This window comes from Pinus tabuliformis, chromosome 8, assembly GCF_031772625.1.
Source record: "Pinus tabuliformis cultivar Carrire ecotype Pingquan chromosome 8, CPIR1, whole genome shotgun sequence".
Taxonomy (NCBI): domain Eukaryota; kingdom Viridiplantae; phylum Streptophyta; class Pinopsida; order Pinales; family Pinaceae; genus Pinus; species Pinus tabuliformis.
In genome coordinates, this window is record NC_142294.1 from 189,690,687 (window position 1) to 189,710,047 (window position 19,361).

The following is a 19,361-nucleotide window of genomic DNA, read 5'->3' on the forward strand; positions in this document are numbered from 1 at the left end:
ATTATCTAGCAATTTAATAAATCTTCCTTATTTGATCTTTGAATTATTTTTTCATGTCAGTACCATAAAATAATGAGCATGAACAAAGAAAACAGATAGTCACACCAAAGAACACAAGATGTAAGGTGGAAACCCAATGTGGGTGAAAACCACCTGCTGCAATATGTCTCTATCTTCTTTCAAATTAGAAACTTCTTTTACAATGATTTTGTACTGGTGCAATCCTTTACCAGTACGCAGGCTGCAACCTGCAGAGAGCTACAACTCTCTCTCTCTCTCGTTTTCTAGTCTACTCTTGGAAGGGAGCTACAACCCCCTACTTCTTTTCATAAAGCATCAGATGATCAACAAGTATATAACAGTTACAGTCCACTATAGATATCATATCAGCAATAACAGAACTAACCCAGAACACTTTATCAACAGAGAAATTCAATCAACAGAACATCTTAAGACAAAGACGCAGTTTTTCCTTCTGTGGCCTGCGACCAGACGCAGTTAACCTTCTGCTCCCCTGCGTCCACACGCAGCGATCCTTCTGCTGCGCTGCGTGCCCACGCACTGTTCCCTCAACTACACTACGTCCTGTTGCTGCAGGGACGCACCCAAAAACACTATCGCGCCGCGTCCTGTTGCTGCAAGGACGCACCCGAAAACACTATCACGCCGCGTCCTGTTGCTTCAGGGACGCACCTGAACCTTGGTCGCCCTGCGTCCCCACGCAGATCTCCAGATACTGAACTGCGTCCCGGACGCACCTGAACTTCGTCTACCCTGCGTCCCCACGCAGGTATCCTCCTACTGCACTGCGTCCCGGCGCACTTTCCTTTCACTGTACCTGCGTCCTTTCGGGTATGAATGATTTCAAGACTTTAAGTGTAACCCAAACAGTCAGATCTACAGATCTGATCTTGCGCCAAAGAGATCTCGGTCCTTCAGTAGATTCGCCTTTTAGATCTAGACCAGATCTCACCTCATAAGATATTCAACCAAAGACATGCTTAAGCCAAATGATCTCCTTTGCTTTATATAGGCAAGCTCCTCCTCAAATCATGGAACAATACCACGAGCCGACACCATAATAACACAATACCGTCGGCAGATACCAAGAGTAAAACACAAGAAACCCCCACGTGGGCTTTTCTCTGCCTAGAAATGTGTGCACTGGGTGGACGCACCTCCTGAATGGCTGGCCTGCGACTCTGGACACGGTCCCTGCATGGTGTACCTGCGGGTACGCACCTTCTGAACTGATATCCTGCGTCTTTCTTAATTTTTTCATAAATTGAGAGCCCTATCATGGGAGTTGCCATCAAGTACAACATCTGTAACATATAGCCATACCAGAAATCATAATGCCAACAGTGAAGGCATGGTTTACGAGAAAGGTAAGCGTGTAAACCAACAAACAAGAAAAATATAATAGTGAATACCAACATAATCCAATTTTAAAAGCGTCTGCAGAAAAGAAAATAATAAAAGTGTAATATGAACATTTTGCAAACCTATCATGGTTATGCAAAACACTGCGTGCAGATGATAAGCACGTACACTCTTTTAACCATGACAAACGAGAAAACACGAGAAAGAAAGACAATTTTGGTTTAACAAGAGTGATCGTTGTGTATGATTCCTTTAATGCATGAGCGATGGGATCATATGATTCAGGTGGAGGAAGTGGAATCTCTGAACTAGATTGATCTTCAATGTAAACAAGAGAGTAATGAGGAGCCTTGGGTGTTTCATCAAAATTTTGATTTGAAGTGGAATCGACCTCGAGACATTGAGGGCCTAAAATGACCATGAAATTGGGCTGAATTGCCTCAACAACTTGCAGGTTTTCCACTTCATCAGCATGTATATCGTCAAAGACTTGTGTCTTAGAAAGATCAACAATGATTGAATCATCATTGTGATCAAATGAAGGAGTTAAGAGATCACAACAACCATGATCAGAAAATTCGATAAGTTCATTGACATCATCATGATCTAACAAATCATATAGAGGGGTTGAAGAGAAACAAGAATGTTCACCCTCTGCATTTATGGAAATAACAGATGAAATATTGAGTGGATTTGTAAGGACATATGTGTCCTCTCTGCTATGTAATGACAAACTGACATTCAGTGTGATCTGTGAATGATCAGAAGTAGATGCATCTAAGAATGAATTCTCACACGAAAAATTAATAATTGAAGAATCACCAAAGATGTCATAGAAAAGTGGATGAGGTGTGGATAGAAGGAGGTCATCCTTCACCGCAGGTTCTTCTTCATATTCCCACACATACTCATCATAAATGATAACACAGGTTCGCTTCTCAATGCCAACTTCGTTGACAACTTAATCCTTGTGAACAACTAGTGTGTATTCCATAACGAGAGAACACAACACAATACAATCTAGAGGATTAACAGAACGAGGGGATGGAGGTTGAGGAAACATGTCCACGTGATAACCAACATTCCTTTCTGCCAAATCTGTGGAGAAATTAAGAGTAGGTTGGGTCGAAGGATGTCACGACATTTCAACATATGGATACACAAATTCTCCCACCTCGCACTACAGGGCTAGAGTTGTTTGATGGGATGAGGACAGATAGTCACTTCTGATAGCAACCTTTTCCATCTTAGATTTGGCAGCTCTTTCACTGACGAATGCTGGGAGGGGTTTTAATGATTATAAAACTTGTGTATTTTCATATATGTGAAGAAGATAGTGAAATATTTCATGAAGAATTTTCCAATCAAAATCATCCTCTAGGAATTGAAATGCGATATTACGAAAGAGTTCCCAAAGTTGCAACAAAGATTCATTAGAAGCTTTCTCTAATTCCAGAATTTTTTTGCTAAGTGGTTTATTGTAAAAATGATGTAAAACACGGTCCACCTCTACAACAAAGTGATTAAGAGAGTGAATAGATCAATCAGGAAGTGTGACACACCATTGAAATGGGTGCCATCAAAGCATGAATGTGAACAATGAGCAAGTCATATAATCCTCATAGATTCCATACCTGTGACAGAGACTAGCAAATACAACTCTGTGTTCAAGCCAAGTTGTTCCACCTTCACTTTTGTATGTGTTTTGTGATATGTCATTCCATAGATCCTTTGGGATTTCAAATAAATTTCCATAAGACATACATCTTGGAGGACGAAGTGTATAGTTAGTCAGGATAGATGTGTAGAGATTCAAAAAAGACTTTGAGGAGTTAGCTTCTCATCTGGCCCTCCTTTTAGCACCAAATATGTTGACAGTGCTTGACCCATCAACATGTAAGGGGATCTCCCTGGTAAGAATTCCCAACTAGACCTCAGAATGTTTGGATTCCGAGTCCCAATAGTGGGTAGTAAAGCTATGCCTTGACTATGATAGCGTATAGAGGTAAGTGTGATATCTTTTTTGGAAACAAGTGTGTGACCTTGCAACGAGTCAAGAGAGATGCATGGGGAGGTTTTAACACATGAAGGGGAAAATAAGTGTGTCCCTTAGAAGCCTGCAATAGTACACAACTTGAAAGGAACACATGAGAGGAATGACATCACGGATTAGAAGCAAAATAGTCCACAATCCAGGGTGATGGGTTAAATCAACAATACGATTCCAACAAGATTCATACAATAAAATACAAAGTGGTTCATACATGAGTTTGTAAGTTAAATAACATACATTTCTAAAGAAGCCATAATAGTCCAACTACAATAACAACATATGCATGAAAATATGCCAGTTCTGTTATATTATATAAATTGAAAGTTCCATCCATACATACAACCATGACAACCACTATCCCCATTAGTGGAATGTTAAAGTCAACACCGCCTACTCCTCCAAAGGGATGTATTCGCTATGCACTGTGGAGAAGCCAAGGCTCGTCACAATACTCTCCAAGCCCTCTCTAGGAAATTCCTAGCAAAAGCTTGGCTCCCAAAAAGCTTTTTCTATGAGTTATGAGGTTCTATTTATAACAAAGGGTGGGGTGACCCTTGACAATCCCCTTTTTGAACCTTGGAATACCCTCATGACTCTTCAGCTTCATTACATAACTCTTTACATTACATATGACTATTTTCATTCCACTAATGACACTTGGAATTTCACTTTACATCATGTTTAGAAATATACATTTTCCATGTATACCCATGTGGGAAAAAAATGGGCTTGAGTCAGCTAGACAAGACAACACTAAGACACAGATGGATGTAGAAAGAGAATCTTATCAACATCCTCTCCATGATGCTCGGTGACAAACTAATTCCATGATTGATAGTGCAGAATGGTGTCCACGTACTCTTTGATGATGTCTTCCTACAAATGAATTCTTTCCTCCAGCACTTCTAGGTATACTAATTTGGAACCTCTGTTCAACTCACCTTGTAACATGTGAAACTTAGTTCTGAGCAAGGTCAGACTAGTGATATACATTCACATGCTATCTATGTTGACTTACAAATCTACACTAATGGCCATGAGCATCAACTGATCAAGGTACATGTTGAGTTCCAGTCTGACTTGGTTATTTTCTTTGGCCCCGGTGAGCATACCAATTGAATGGGTTCCATAATTTCTCACTATGACATCCAAACTCCTAAACAAATGTGCGTACGAAGACTCAACACTAGTGATGTGTGGTGGGATTTCCTCATAGTTTAGGATCAAACTCCAGATGTGTTAGATGTCCAAATCTACCTAAGGCTTCATCATCTTGTGCAATTGAAGCAAGGCTCCCTTGTACCTCATTGTCCATGCCTATATATGATCAATATTTGCATATATATAAGTGACTTTTCGTGCTATCTTAGTGCATCGATGTTGATCACCATGTAGATGGACAACTCCATTGTGCATGGTGATGAACCTATCATACAGTCTCCACGTGACTGTCTCAAGAGCGGATACTTAAAAAATTATGGCTTTCTTCATCCCTGCCCTCGTGGATCCTGTTGATTGTTCCTCTTCCTACCTAGTTGCTTGCAACTCCTTAGCCATGCACTCATTTTCTGCTATTAATAACTTCACACTCCATCTCCTGGCTTCGGCCTAAGCCTTTGTAGCATCATCCAAGGTAGCTGGATGTCTCTGTACTTCTAACACAATCACCTTATCTTTAAAGTGTGTACATGATGTATGCTCATCCAGGGTGTGCGCTCTACGTGCCCGTACAACTCTATGTTGTGACTCATCAAAGGCTATGTTGTACACATCTATTCCTATATTATCCTCAAGGAGAATGGTATCCCCTTGTTGACTTCAAAGTTTCTCTGTTGTTGGCACTGGTGAAGCCTGTGGGGTGACATTAGTTGCTTTTGGTAGGAGGTTAGTGTCATAATCCTGTTCTATCTGCTCCATTTCCATGTCCATTTGTTCTACTATTGGTTCATCCTATGGATAAATTTATTGTTCCTATGGTTTCTCACCCTATTCCTCATCTGCTCTTGGTTACGAGTATTCAACCTGTATTGGTGGAATTTGCACTGTCTGTGCACCTTGCACTTCCTCCTATTCTTGTTCGTGTTCTTATTGCACTTCCTTCTCTCTTCTATGCAACTCTTGTTCTTCTTTGAGCCCTTTCTCTACTTCCTTCAACTTCCTTTCCATCTCTTCCAATATTTTCTTCTCCCTCTTTCTTTGCACTACTCTCATATCATGTTGTCACCTCTTTGCATCTATCTCCAAAGCTACTCTTTCCGCAAGTGGGTCTTCCTTACACTTGTAGCTTTGCTCCATCTTTGAGATTTTGACAATCTTCCTCTTGCCTTTGTCTTCTAGAGGTTTTCTTCTTGTTGTTGTTGTCGTTGCTGCTCCCTATGGTGTTGCTGCCTTGAGTGCTGCTAGCCACTCTATCGCCATGCTAACCGGTTCATTGAGCCTAAAGGAATTATAACAATATCTCCATGGGTCTTCCTCTAGCCATTGACACACCCCATGGATCCAAGAATAGTACACTCTCGCACATTTGTCCCTGCATAAGCCATGTGGGTATTATTGGTTGAAACTCTTGGTGCCAAACATAAACATCTTGAAGTCCTTGACCTTGACATCTGCTTCTTTCAAACTTCGGATCACGTACAACCCAATTCATAAAGAGAGCATAAGTCATGGTGCCTCCTTATTCCTATTCAATTTAGCTGATAACCCTTTCCAGATTTGGTATGCAACCTCCGACATGACCATCTTGTCTATGGAAAACCTCAACAACACATGTGGATCCTTCTCGGCACTCTACATCATGATGAAGGCTCCATCGGGTGAGGCGTACCAATTTGCAATGTTCACCAATGCCTCCAATGTTTCCTGGGACATGCAAGGTGGATCTTGTTCAAATATCATAGTGTAGAACAGGGCAATGAAGTGGTGAGATAGTCTGGCCATGACTCCTTGGTAGCTGCTTTCTAAGAGAAACTTGCAATATACATTCAAAACATTCTCTAAAGGTGTGCATGCCCAAATCCATGCCAAGAAACTGTTGACGAGCACAGATTGCATCGAGTAGGTAGGCAAACATGAAGAATCTTTATTGTCAATCCTTGGTCGGACTCCAGGCATTGGATACATGCAATTTCAAGTTGAGAGCCAACATGTCAGACCAGCTAAAAGGTTTTCCTTCACTTGCCAATTGATCCAACATAACAATGTAACTCTGCGGGAAGGTCTCCGTACTCCCTTGGCCATGCAAGTGACATGAAAAGATGACCAAGAATTGGTAAGCCTTCCTGTGATGCAGGAAAGTGTTCCCTCTGTGGATAGAGGCAACCCCTCTAGCCCTAGAGTGGGTCTAGTCACAAACAAGGACAGATCAACAATAGCTTTCCTTAAACAGTCATAGTTGGAGGCCTACCTCAACCGGAGTTCGATGGAGTTTCGTTGCACTGCTCCAGCTTCTGCTTCCTTCTCCTAATAAGTAATCAACCTGAAACAATACAAAGGAAATACAACAAAGCACGTAATCAGAACAACACTGATCTATTTACTCACAAAGTCAAGAAGTCATGAGCTATCAAGTACATTACATATAAGACATAGGAAAACATCATTGATTGCATTAATAATGAAATAAGAGTAAGCTTACAACCAAAGTCTTGACGTCACAAGCCTGCTTAGAGGGATCCAGCTAGCATATTCCTCAAGCATTCACTCTTGAAGATGGATCTCCCAACATAAAAGTGTCTCTCTCTCACAAGTTTTACACAAGATTAAGGGAACTTCACAACCTTCCTCAAGCTATCAACAATCCCACACTTGTCACACTCACACCAGCTATCTAGAAAACTCACAAGCACTAACAACACTATCAGCAACCACTCCAAAGACTAAGAACTCCAAAAAAACTAGTAGCACATAGCAATGGTGGGAGTTTAAATAGGAGAAGGAGTCTCCATGAAATGTGGGAGAATGAGCTTATCTCCAAGGAAGGTAGCACAAATTACGGAACAGCCATGCCAGAGAAAGGAGGGTGACATAAACTAGGCCAAAAACCAGGTCCGAAGTCATCTGGAAGGCTGACTGTTGGAACAAATTCACCCAATCTGGATCATCGTGGGAACATAACTGGCCTGCCGCGCTGATATCGCTATTGAATAACGTAGCTAGTCAATTCATCACGAAATATTACAAATGACAATTGCGCTGGCACATAAAATCTGACCATTGCGGGAATCAGGTGTACTTCCACGATGGAAGTGCTTCCGGGTTGTTCAGGAGTGACCTTCAGTGCGTTGATTTAGCCAACAGACGCAATGAGGCATAAACCTTTGGAAAAGTGGGTCATTTGGCAACATCAGAGAGCATTTATCTAACATGAGCATGAATGAATTTGGACCCATGACACAGTAGGAAGACTGGGATGAAGACAGTGAAAAATTACTGTGTAACAGATGTCCCCTAAAGTATGAAGCTCGAGAGAGTGAGAGGGGTGAAATGCTTTACGAAACTGACTGAATTGGAACACCATCTAGAAGAACTTGCACACAAGTACAACTGATACCTCTGATAATGAAGTACATGTAGTCTAGGCATGGGCGCAGCCATCCAAAAGACATACAAAATAGTTCTGTGGTATGGACACAGCCATCCAGCTAATGAGACCATGATGATGATAAAGGTATGGTCGTAGCCATCTATGAAGACTCAGGTATGGTCACAGCCATCCATCAATGAGTCATGTAATCATAAACCAATCCACGCAGCCTAAACATGTGTAATCTGAGTTTAGGGTCTTGAACCCATACGATCATAGTACAAATCATAACATGCGAATAGATGTGCTAAGGTCGAGCATGATAGAAAGTTGCTTAATTACCGGTCAATGATGAAAACCGTTAACAAGCATGAGAGAAACCACCAATAATGCCAATGGCTCTCAAGGTACTGTCTAGCACAATCCATGAAGTGTGAAGAAGGAGCTGAAGTCGAACACTCATGGAATCAGCCAATCGACGACCAATGATGAAAGTCGACTGTCAGGTGTGAAGAACTTGCCATTGACGCATGCAAGCTCTAAGGTACCAAAGGGGGTCTCTAGATCAATCTCCTTGATAATGAGTTGAAGTCGACAGGAGACGACCCATCGCAAGAGGGCCATAATGTTTCCCCCATCAACGACACAAGATAAGGAACAAGAGGTAGATGGAAAAATAGAGTATCGGAGGAGAAGGCGAGGGTGTAAACTGCAGAAGGATTATACTCTTGAACATGTCGGCGACACGACTCCGGAGGGTGGCAACATTCAAGCATCAAGGGATCAGAGGCTCGAAGGAGATGGCATGAATCGAATGGAATGAGGCTAGAATGACAACCCAAACCCGCAGAAGGCCAAATGATGATGTATGGATGTCCCAACCTGACAAGAAGAAAAAGTGTCGATGTTCAAGAGTGACTAGCTGCCATAGACAATCAATGATAAACCTGTTGTTGAGTCCAACCTAGTAATAGTTTAACGAACCCTAGGAAGGAGAAGCTCGAGTCTCGTCATGGTGACGAGTCCAATGTCGTCAGGGTTTAACGAGTCTGGAATAGGTAAAACTCGGAGTCTTTTTCATGTTTAGAGAGTTTGAAAAAGACACAGAAAAGAAAAATCCAGGGGGGTCCTTTTTCATAGAGTTGTGTCTCTCGAGCCTGAAAAAATATAAAACAATACTCGAAAGAACCACCTGACCATTACAATCGAGGAGTACTTTTCATAGGTAGTGACTCCGACCTGAAAAAGTGGAAAAGCGGTCAGAAGCACGTCATTTTGCACCAATAACGAGCCTGAAACGACAAAAACTTGGCAATCTTTTTGTGTTTAAACGATCAAAAAAAGAGCTTAAAGGCGACCGCCTCTCGTTTCTTTTAACGATTCAAGAGGAAAACTCGGCCATCTTTTCATTTTTCAAGTCAGAAAAGAGCTTAAAGATGAATTTTCAGGATCAAGTGTATATGAAACGGTCATAATTCCACTACCTGAAGCTCTGCACAAAAAACACATCACACGTAAACCCGTTCGAGATAATATGAACAATACACATAAAATCATAGGTAAAAACCATATTTTGACTATCCATGTAGCAAAACTATGAGAAAAACCCACATTTATAAAGTGTAATTTTTTAATTTGCAAAAATCACTATAAAAAGGGATTAACTCATTCATTTTTACCATAGCACTGTTCAATTTACCGTGGAGCAACTTGGAGCACTGAAGTTGGCAAGCGAAATTTGGCCCCGTTCGTGCATCATTCATCCCGAAACTGGTTCCAGGTAGACACACGTTGCCTTGCGCTTCAATTTAATACTTTTTTCATGCGTTTTGAACATTCCATGTGCTAGTTTAGGCGGATTTTCAAACCGGGCTCTGCCGCTCGGTCATCATGGGTTTACCCTATCGGGTCCGTGATGGCCGAAAAAAATTTACACCAAGCGCGCTTCGATCTTCGCGGGAAAGTGGTGTAATTCCACGATGATCGTGAAAATTTGAACTGGAAACCTTGTGCCATCGCGTATGTTTTTAAAACAGACGTGATGACGCCGCGAACTTATGTTTTAATGCAACTTCCGTGTTGAAATTTCCAAAGGATGTGCTAATCAAACTTTTCTCGTCCTACAGGCTATAATGGCATTCATCTGGCAAGAATGCACACATGATAACAACAATATAGAATCTTTTACCGATGTAGGGTGCTGAAACGCATTATGGGCATGCAAATTGCTCAAATTCTTCCTAACTCCACACCTGCAGTCACAGCTTGACTTGCTGGAGCTACTGATTAGGGCCTGGAATCCCATAGATGGGAAATTCATCATCTGAGGCCGGGATATCGAGTTTGACTCTACAGACATATATTTTTTGACCGGGCTGTCCCGTCGAGGTGAGAGGCCCATTCTGGAGGGGCAATGACCTGGGGGTGATTCCTTAGAGATGCTGATAGCTCAAGTGTGCCCACGGGAATGCAAGACAAGGAGTGGGAAGGTGGCAATCCCAACAGTGGATGATGTAGTCCTTCATGCTATGCTTTTCATGGTGACACCGGCAGCAGGCTCCCAGGCCCAACATGAGGCTTCGAAGACCCAGCTCCGGTTGGCTCTCGAGTGTCTTAATCCCACCATGTTTGACTGGGCAGAGACGGTGACGACAAACATAAAGAGGCAACTCACCAACTGCCGTCGAGGAGAGACAAAGAAGTTTGGTTATGGATCCATCTTAGTCCCACTCATGCTAGAGCGGGTGCCAGCACTGCAGTTATAGGACATGGATTTAAACTTACCCAGGCCACGTGAGACGAGGGCCACACGATGGGCTCACGTCATGCCATGAGGAGGTGGTGGACGACCAGTGGCGTGGGGGATATTTTTTTGAGAGTGGCTAGAGCGACAGATGATCTTCGTGGAGGATTGGCCATATGCCGGCATGGAATTCTGCAGAGATCCTAACATGCAGCTGCCCACTGGAGAGCAATGGGATGACGGTGGTAAGACACTTGATCACATTTTTTGCATTTTATTTTTTATGATGTTTTTTGATTTTTTCATGTACATGTATTAATGACGAACGCTATGGTATGTAGAGGTAGGACCAGTGAGACCCATCAGGCTGGCTCCAGAGGTGTGGAGGGATGTGTAGGGCATTGCAACACTAGCCTTGGCTCCTCTAGAATATGATACGATGGAGATAGTGATCCAGAACCTTGAGTGCCTGCTAGCAGGGATTCCAGATTACATGGGGATCGAGGAGGTTCCTAGAGCATCCCAGATCCACACAATAGGAGTGGAACCTAGGATGCACCTCCTGTTGAGGCGGGTGACACGAGAAGTAGTGTAGTATAGGCAGCACAACCCACCGCAGTAGACACCTAGGTTTTTATTTCCTGCTGGTGATTTTTTGAGACATGTGTCTCAGATGTACGAAGAACACAGACTCTATTTGGACATGTACACTTATTTTTGAGTGCCTCGGTGTGCCACACGATATATCTATATATATATATATATATCTATATATATATATATATATATATATATAGATACATACATACATATTCCTATGGTCTATTATTGTGTTTTACATGCTTCTTGTATGCTATTTTGATTACATGTTACACAAATGTCTATCCAATACATGATTAGCCAATGGATCAGATAACGTGTTTAATCATCATGGAATATGTTGATATATAATGAAATCAAAATTCCTCTCTAACAATTTAACATGTAAATACAACCTTAAAATGTGATGGTCTCTGACGGAATATCGTCCATTGAGTTGGTGGACGACAAGCTGAGAGTCCAGGTTCAAAACCAATGTACGAATACTGCGATTAATCGCCTCAGCCAGTAACTCAATCACAGCACTATATTCAGTGACATTGTTTGTGGTACAACCTAAACAAACACCTTGAAGATCTATCAACTCACCATGAGGATCGTAGATCACCCACGCCGCAGATTAAAAGTTGCGGGTACTGCGGCAGGCACCATCAGCGAAACCAACGTAAGGTGCACCAGACATCTACACAAGAAGCCAAAGACACAATAAGCGGCAATCACGCCTTCACACCAAGCCAAAAACATGAAAACACACACACAACACACCTGCTAAAACACTCGTATGTACAAACCAAAGTTCATGGAATTCACGCATAGTACTTTTTCAAGTAAAACCCATTCTGGGGCTTATCGAGAGGATTCCATTCATAATCAATTAGCTTGTAGGTCCCTTTCTACAAAACTCTCTTTACAATATAAGGGCCAAGCCACATGGGCTTGAGTGTTCCTACCCCCAGCTTATCATTCGCTTGATCGTAGAGCAGGACTAAATCTCCCTCAACAAAAGAATGAGGATGGACAGTATGATCGAAGTGAGTTTTCACTCTTTTCTTTTGTGCTTCGATAGCTAGAGAGGCTAGCTGATGGGTCTCGTCCAGCTATTCTAGGGAAAGATGGCGTTCTTCTACCAGAGTAGTGTTGGGAAGTAATTTGACGACTAACTTCAAAGAAGGGATCTCGCACTCGATTGGAAGGGTAGCCTCCAGTCCACAAACTAATTGAAATGGAGTGAAGCTGGTGGCATCCTTCATAGAGGTTCGGTAGGCCCATAAGGCGGAGAACAACATCAAGTGCCAGTTATACTTGTGCATGCCAATGGTACATTGAAGCATCGTAACTAGAACCTTATTGACGGCTTCTACTTGGCCATTGGCCTGAGGATAGTATGGAGTTGAACTGTCATGCCGTAAGCCTAGCTGGGTTGTTAGCTCAATCATCATGTGATTATGGAAATGCTTCCCGTGATCAGTGACGATAGCCTGAGGGACTCCGAATCATGAAATAACATGATTAAACAAAAATTGCGCCGCTGTGTGACCATCTTCAGATAATGTGGGCATCGCCTCGGCCCATTTTGTGAAGTAATCAACGGAAACGATAATATACCCATGCCCCCTGGCCAAGCAAGGGTTACAGGTCGTATAATCAATTCCCCATTTTGCAAAAGGGCTGACGGTAACAACAGGGTGCAATGGAGCGGGAGGCGCACGCATCTTCCACTGGTAGATCTGGCACTCGTGACAGGAGCGGATGGCAAGAATGTAATCCTTAAAGATGGAGGGCCAGAAATAACCGGTGCAGAGGATCTTTTGAGCAGTAGCATATCCAGACATGTGACCACCACAGGCGCCAGAATGGTAGTCATTCAAAACTCGCTCAGCTTCCTCGAATGTTAGGCATCGGTAGAGAACGAAGTCGGCGCCGAGACGGTACAGGGTGTCCCTAATGATATGATAGGGCTGAGACTGATGACGAATCCATCGTCGAGCATCCTTAGACACATTGGGATGAAAAGAGGACGTCTGCAGCTATACAATGATATCCCTGTACCAGGGATCAAGGGTGCTAATTAGGAACAGAGTTTCATCCGGGATATGGTCCTCTGACTGACAGGGCGCGGTAGGAGATGGAAAAGAGAAAAGTAACTCAGCAAAGACAAGGGATTTCTTAGACTTGGAGGTGGTAAATTCCAAGTCGAACTCTTGGAGGATGACAATCCACTTCGAGTACTTGCCCCCCAGCAACTGATGTGACAAAATGTACGTCATCGGGTTGCAATAAGAAACCACAGTCATAGTGCGCAATAAGATATAATGGTAGAAACGTTGGATGGCACAAACGGCGGCCATTGCCAACTTCTCGACATAAGCGTATCGAGTTTCTGTATCTAGAAGATTGTGGCTGAGATAATATATGACATGCTCAGTGTCATCATTGCCATCTTGAATGAGAACCATGCCAATAGTGGTATCAACAGTGGCCAAATACAGAGTATAGTCGTGATGATAATTCGGAGGACGCAACAATGGAGCAGAAACAAGGAGACCCTATCGAGACACTCAAAGGACCCTTGAGCAGTGGCATCCCAATGAAAAGGGGTATCTCACTTCAGTAACGACATGAAACCTTTAGCCACTTCGGCATAGTTCGGAATGAATCATCTTAGAAAATTCTCTTTTCCCTACAAGCTCTGCAGTTGCTACAAAGAAGCAGGGGGAGGAAGATTTAGAATAGCCTCGACTTTAAGGGGATCTAAACAGATGCCCTCTCGAGAGATGATAAACTCGAGCAGTCTGCCTAACTCAACACAGAAGACACACTTATGGGGATTAAGCCTGATGCGGTAGTGTCGACAGTGGAGAAAGATTTCGCGAAGATGAGCGGGATGGTCCTGGCGTTTTGCTGAATGAGCTGGTAGATCATCCAGGTATGGCTATACAATGTGTCGAATGTCATGGAAAGCATAAGAAATTGCACGTTGGAAGGTAGCACCGACGTTATTCAAACTGAAAGGGATCCTTTTGTAGGCAAAAGTGCTCCACGGATAGATAAAGGCATTCTTGTGATCATCTGCGGGTGCAATATTGATCTGGTTATACCCAGAAAAACTGTCCATAAATGAATACATTTCGCCCCCAGCACACTCATCAATGAGCTGATCAATGAAGGGTGTGGGGAAGCTATCTTTGGGACAAGCTCGGCTAATACCACGATAATCAACATAGACTCGAATGGTACCCTATTTTTTAGTCACAGGGACGATATTGGAAACCCAATCTGTGAGTGGGATCGGGTAAATAAAACCAACCTTAAGAAGTTTTTCAACTTCCGCTTTAATAGCCGCAACCTTTCGGGGGTGCACGGGGTGTAGACGCTGATGAACAGGTTTAGCACCTGGATACGTAGGTATCTCATGCACCACTATACTAGGATCAATGCCAGGCATTTCTTCATAGGACCAAGCAAAGACATCACGAAATTCATGAAAAATATCAGTGTAGAGCTGAATTTCCTTTGGAGTACAAGATACTCTGACATGGATATGCTCGACAATCCCTGGTTTCACAGAGATGTCGATGGGCTGGGTTTGCATGATGTTTCCCATATTTCCTTCAGAAGACACTTGATAAACTTGAATGGGTGTCTGAAGAGGTTGGGATGGGAGACAAGGAGCAAACTGCTCGAGACAGGTAAGCATTTCCCGGTGGGTAGGGAGGAACGAGGAATGATGGTGATGATCAGACCAAGGGGGTTCCTCAAGAGACATGGTCTCGATAATGGGTTCATCAGAAGGAAATATTTCCTTTAACAGATCCAAAGAAGCATCATCTCCAAGCCAAGGGGAATGAGCGTACGCGTTGGGAGCCTTACTTGAAGGAGCAGGTTTAGAAGGTGGAGCCGATGTAGAAACAATTTTGACGTAGTTGAGCTCGGCAGGACTCAACAACATCTCATTGCCCCTAGATTCTACCTGATCAGTGGAGGGAAGAACCCACGGATCAGAGCGGACGGAAATCATATTGATAGGAGCAACATTAGGAGGTGGGAGTGAGAAAACACCCATCAGGGCAGGATCTTTAAAAAGTCCAGCTCCCACACTCTCATATGGGATGGAGGTATGCTCCACAAAAGGCACGTTGCCTTTGGAAGAGGAGGCAAATAAGGACAGTTGTTCTACGGTGACGATCTTCCCCTGATGAGGGAAACGAATGACATGAAATAGAGATGAAGCCATGGCTCGCATGGCGTAGGTCTAGCTACGTCCCAAAAGGAGGTTGTAGGTAAGATTAGCACCAACAACTTCAACTTCCGCTTCGACCGTCTTCCCTTCCAAAGTAATGGGCAAACGTTGGAGTATACCATAAGGGCAAGACTCTCTCCCATCAAAGGCTTCCAAGGTTGTAGGAGACTGGCTCAGAGTCGGAGAACCAATAGCCTTCCAATAGGCAACAGACATGATGCAAGTTGAAGTGCCTTCATCAATGACTGTACGATGAATCGTTTTGGAATTGATGATGACCTGTATGAGGAAGGAAATTTGGTGAGGCAGTCTCGGTATATGGCTTTCCAGGTCAAAAGTAATCAGATCTGAGTCAGCCGGGTCTATGCCATCGATGGCCGATAGCAAGGACTTCCTCTGAGAAGGGTAGCTCTGGAGTACTTCTAAGGCGGACATAGCCAACAGAGCTTGGGCTAAGTCCTCAACGATGTTGTAGTGCTGGGCAGCATGAGAATTAGGGTTGTAAGAAGATTTCTGGATTACACCTTTCAGAGGGGGACGGACGAGTGTCTTAGTGCTAGGTCTCTCAACATGGCGTGAACTAGAACTGGACGGAGGAGCACTAGAGGGGACCTCAGACTCTTTCCCAGCAGGTTATGGATACTCCTTTTCTCGAGTACTTATATGGACGGGAATCGTCTCAGCCATAAATACTTGAGAACCAAAGGGAGAAGAGGATTGAGATGGATCAACCACCATTTGCATTTGCTGTGAGGGAAAAGGTTCTTTGAGCACAGCAGGAGTCCCGGGAGAACCTTTCAACAAACAACTAACTTCTAACCACCTTGGGCAGTCTTTGGTATAGTGATCCTCATCATAGATAAGACAAGGGTACTTGGGTTTGCATTTGGCGCCCTCCTTGGGTGGAGGTTTAGGGGAATCCTGCTTAGGTTGATCCGCTTTATTCTTTTTGTTTCCCTTCTTCTTTCGTTTCGAGGCTTTGTTCGCCGTGGTGGACTGGACAGTGTTAACCTCGGAAGTACTACCAGAATTGGATACAGCCTGAGAATTATTTTCATTCAGAGCATTCGACTTTTTCTTCCCAAGGTTCGCGGAAGTTTTCTTTGAAGGCGGATTAACAGAACTGATGATACCATCAACATATGGAGTTGGCGGGGCTGATGAAAATGAGATCTGGTACAAGCCCAAAATCTCCTTTCTTAAATAAAAACTCAGCCCTTGGACCTGTGGTTATGGCCACAAAGTCCTATCAGAAGCTCTAGCTTAGGCTATAAGCCTATTATAAACTATGGACTTGCTAGGAATCAAAGCCACCTTTTATCGACCCTTTATAATCAACCTTCGGAATGTTGGCATTATGATGCATGTGTTGTACTTGATGGCAACCCTCTCATAGAAGATCATCTCACTTCTATACATTCAGATGAATCTACAGACTGAAATATCAGATGTGACAGAGTGCATGGGTTACCAGACAGCACAAAGGGATCAGATGACAGTTCACAAGTAAGCTTTGCCATCAAGTCCAAAGGGGGAGATTGTTGGCACTATGGCTAAAGTGTTGTCCTTGATGGCAACTCATTCAGGTGATAGATCACAGTACTTCAAGTCAGCAGCAGAGATTAATGATCAGCTATCAAATATTGAAGAAAATAAGGGCTACGCAGGTACACCTTACAGAAGATGCGTACACGCAGGCCGGTGTTATATAAAGTGCGTACATACCCACAGTTATCCCGTTCAGGAGGTGTGTACCCCCAGTTCACTAACTTCAAGGCAGAGAAAAGAACACGTGGGGTTTCTTATGTTTAACCCTTGGTATTTAGCCGACGGTATTGTGTTATTATAGTTTTGGCTCGTGGTATTGATCCATGATTTGAGGAAGAGCTTGCCTATATAAAGCAAAGGAGATCATTTGGCTTATGCATGTTTTTTGGGTTGAACATCTTATGAGAGCTAGATCTGAAATACTATGATCTCTTGGAGTAATGTCTAGATCTAAATAAGGCAAATCTACTGATGGGTTGAGATCACTTCGGCGCATGATCAGATCTGTAGATCTGACAGTCTGGGTTATTCTTGAAGTCTTGAAATTATCTATACTCGCAGGTACGCAAGTGCAGTGAAAGAAAAGCGCAGAGATATGCAGGCGCAGAGGCGCTGCAGGTGCGGAGATTCGCGGCGCCACAGAAGGCGCAGTTGCGGAGGTACGCGGCGCCACAGAAGGCGCAGCTGTGGAGGTACGCGGCGCCACAGAAGGCGCAGCTGCAGAGGTACGCGGCGCCACAGAAGGCGCAGCTGCGGAGGTGCGTGGCGCCACAGAAGGCGCAGCTGTGGAGGTACGCAGTGCCACAAAAGGCGCAACTGCGGAGGTACGCGGCGCCACAGAAGGCGCAGCTGCGGAGGTACGCGACGCCACAGAAGGTGCAGTGCGGAGGTGCGCGGCGCCACAGAAGAACAGTGCGTACTTGTACGCAGGCATTACATGGGTGAAGCTGCGTACTTCTGTTGAAATATATTTAGCTTTCCATGTTTATCATTGCTGTTGTTAACACCAAGGTTGTTCCCTATGACTCCCAAGGGAATACGGCCGGGGTAACCACTAACCAATCTTTGGATTACAGTTTCTAGCCAAACTGTAATCAGAGAGGGCTCTCTCTTTGTGATTTGTCTCTGTTTTGATAGTATTTTAGGCTAGCTGTGATGTTCAGGTTTTGGTATTATGTTTTGGTTGAGGGATGTCTTCTGTACCTAAGGTGTAAACCTTCATATAATTCTAGTCCATTGGGCAATGGAGTCTTTGGTTACTGGTTGTTTGAGAGGTAGATTAGGATTGCTGAAACTGCAGGGCCTTTTGAATATTTCATGAAACAAACTTGATATTTTAATGATGAAATTAGTATAACCAGTGAAAAGCAGTTAAGAATTTTCCACTAAGCTGGGTTGTAAGAAAGAGATGTATTGTGAAGGAGCAGACTTGAATTCCTAAACAATAATTTCTGTGAAAGATATAGTGTAGAGGTGCAGCAATTAAGAATCACACCTTTATAACCATAACTGAAGAAAACATTTGTAATAGCATAGATTGAATTCAGGGTATCCTATGAATAAATCCTGGAATTAGTCTTTTTCTCTGCCATTAATTGTGAAATCTAGAACATGGATGAGTTATGAAAAATAATAGAAATAAACATAATGAAAGTTCAAAGGAAACTTATTGAGTCATGACAACATGCAGGAATCCTATAGCACTCAGCAAATCGCATCACAATCCCTCAGACAACACAAAATTTGAAAATTCCATCGGCCTTTGTATTAAACTCTGAAAATTTACAGCAAAAGAACTCTTGAAGAGTCATCAACAACAACCCCTGCAAGCTTATCCGAGGGGGAAATATATACAAATGTTTATACAAAATATCTAAGGCGTTGAGTCATCTGAGAAATGAATGTTTTCACCAACTTTGTACAGAACAGTAGATAAGAAGTTATGACTGTTTTTAATACAACATAAAAGCTCTTTATGTTTGTCAGAAGATATTTTGGCCTTTAGAGGCCACTGAGTCGGTCTAACCGTTCTGCTTTAACTCTGAGAAATGCGTCTTTATGGCATGTCGTGCTGTAACTTTCGGCCCTGCTACCTGTTAGCTGTCAATTGTGCTTTGTTGGCCAATTAGTTCTGCTGAGTTGGCTCAGCCCTTCCTCTTTCATGCTTGCTGATCTTTTCAAGTTTTCCTGTGCATGATCACTTGTAGATTTGAATAATAAATAACAAAATTTGATTTACAGGCTCTGGTTTATAATATCATCTGTATTG